Source organism: Microtus ochrogaster, linkage group LG5 (genome assembly GCF_000317375.1).
Source record: "Microtus ochrogaster isolate Prairie Vole_2 linkage group LG5, MicOch1.0, whole genome shotgun sequence".
NCBI lineage: Eukaryota > Metazoa > Chordata > Mammalia > Rodentia > Cricetidae > Microtus > Microtus ochrogaster.
Genome location: NC_022031.1, coordinates 60,649,360 through 60,651,735, shown reverse-complemented (window position 1 = coordinate 60,651,735; position 2,376 = coordinate 60,649,360). Strand labels below are relative to the sequence as shown.

At 47.3% G+C, this 2,376-nt stretch overlaps 1 protein-coding gene across 1 annotated transcript in view; it reads left to right on the top strand.

The window, feature by feature from the left end:
- Ndufaf6 (NADH:ubiquinone oxidoreductase complex assembly factor 6) overlaps positions 1-2,376 on the top strand; it is a 139,420-nt gene that overhangs the window by 543 nt on the left and 136,501 nt on the right. The gene's annotated exons all lie outside the window — the stretch shown is intronic.

The window sequence follows — 2,376 nt, the reverse complement described above, 5'->3', positions numbered from 1 at the left end:
GCGGAGCCCGCGCGATCGGCCTGCGCGGGAGAGCCGCCCGCCCGCCCGCCGGCGATCAAGAGAGCAAGCGCTGCTGGGACGTGGCGGGCCGCCATCGTGCGCTCCGGCTTGGCGTTCCCGCCACCTCGCAGGAGGCCTGCACGCGCCCAGGCCTGGTGTGCGGGTGACACTCCGCGCAGAGCCCCGCGGCTGCCGGGCCGCAGCTCCGGAAACAAAGACCCCCCCTCGGGCTGCGGGGCCAGCGTCCGCGCGCCCCCTTCCCGACATGCGCCCCTCCGAGCCCGGGAAGGACCCAGCGCGTGCACCTTTGGATTCCGAGGGCCGTCTCTACACCGGCCTAATGCTCGTTCTCCCCGAGTGACACGTAGGCGACAGAATCGGAGGGAGAGGCACTGAGAGTCCTAGGCCTAACAACCAGTAATGCTTATCATGGCTCTAAAGAGGCGGGAGCGGCCTCCTCCTGCAGTTAGAGACCTAACCTGTGGTGACAAGAAAGCTCTGTGTGTGTGTGTGTGTGTGTGTGTGTATTTCAATAAATGTGTGTTAAATGAGTATAAGCAAAACAATGGCCTACATCCTTGGCTCCATACTGAGTTCGAGACCAGTCTAAGTTACACTGTCCTAAAAAAAACAAACAGATGGCCTGTGTGGGTGAGCTTGACCAAGATATACTGAAAAACGAGGGCTGTCGTTCACATAGGGTTTGTCTTAAGTATCATATGCGCAGCCAAATAAGTCAATGTAATGAAGTCATTAGACATGTACTGTGGCTGTATCCTTACTGTATGTGAGCAGAGGAGCCGTAGTGAAGACCACATTAGGATGATTCTCTTGGGCATACACCCAAAGGAACTGAGTCAACATTAAAACAAAAACAAAGGCACCAACCTGGGCAGTAATGGCAGTTGGGAGGCAGAATCAGGTGGATCTCTGTGAATTTTAAGCCAGCGTAGTCTACATAGTGAGTTCCAAGACAACCAAGGCTATATAGAGAAACTGTATCAAAAAACCAAATAAGTACAAGCATTTATTATGACACCGATATTCACAAATCCTAAATTACAGAGTCAACTTTGGCCGCTGTCCACATGAATATGCTAGACATACACAATCAAGTATTCTTCACTTATAAAGAACAAGGTTGTATTTGCAGGAAAATTGATGGAACTGGGGCATAATATTAATGGAGATAAGTTTCAGAAAGATGAGGATGGCACGTTTTCTCATGCAAAACCTAGATTAAGATTAAAGACAAAGGAATGGCTCAGTGATAGAGCACTTACCTATCATGAATTTGATCCTCAACACGTGGGAGGGACTGTTTAAAGAGAGACTGAGCAAGGGTGGATGATGGGAGAGAAATAGGATCAAGGTTTTTTGCAGCCTTAGAATGTCATGGTTAACTTTTTCTGTATAGCTAAAATGTACTGATAAAAAAGATTAAATTTGGCAGTGTACAGAGACTTCTTCCATATCAACTAATCAGAATTGATGATCAGTAAATACAAGCCATTCTTTCTCTTATATACCCTTCCTCCTTACCAGGAGTGAAAACAGTTTCAGCCCTCTGTCAGGGTGGCAGGCACCGGCCTCTAGTCCTAGCCATGGAAGGCAGAGGCAGGTGGAGCTCTGAGTGTGAGCTCAGTTGCAGTACGTGCTGGGTAGTTCCTTAAGCACCGTCTTAAGGATGTCGTCTCTTATATGTCAAAGTTCATTTTTGGTGTACTTTTTTTCTGCAGTCATTCCAGTTTTCAATTTACCTGCTTTAAAATGTATAAAATTCTGACCGGCATGGGGACGCACAGCTTTAATCCCAGCAGAGCAGGTGAGACTCTTAAGTTCCAGGCCAGCCTGGTCTGCATAGTGAGCTCCCGGACAGCCAGGGCTACGTAGAATGAGTATAAAATTCCTTTATACATTTAGAAAATTTGGCATTTTCTGAAGAACCTACTGTGCGTGCCCTGAAATCTGGCTAATAAACTGTTAAACTCTACAACATTTCTTGGAGTAATTATTTTGATTCGAGGAACAGGTTTCTTTATTTTCCAGAAAGCCAGGTTCAGGGTTTATACCTGTTGTTTTGGTTACTGATAAATTGAGGCAGGCTCCAAGGCTAATCTGGGCAGGATAGGAAACCCTGTTTCTTTGAAATAAAGTCAAACCCAGCTGACACACTTCCAGTTCCTGTGTCTTTGCCATGCCTTCTCTATAGACCTCCTGGATCTTTGTTTGTACCCCATAGTTTGTCCTCTAAACAAGACACCAGTGCCTGCGTAAGCCCTATTCTTGTGTAGAGCCTCCTGTGTAGACACCACAGGTATATTCTTGTGTAGAGCCTCCTGTGTAGACACCACAGGTATATTCTTGTGTAGAGCC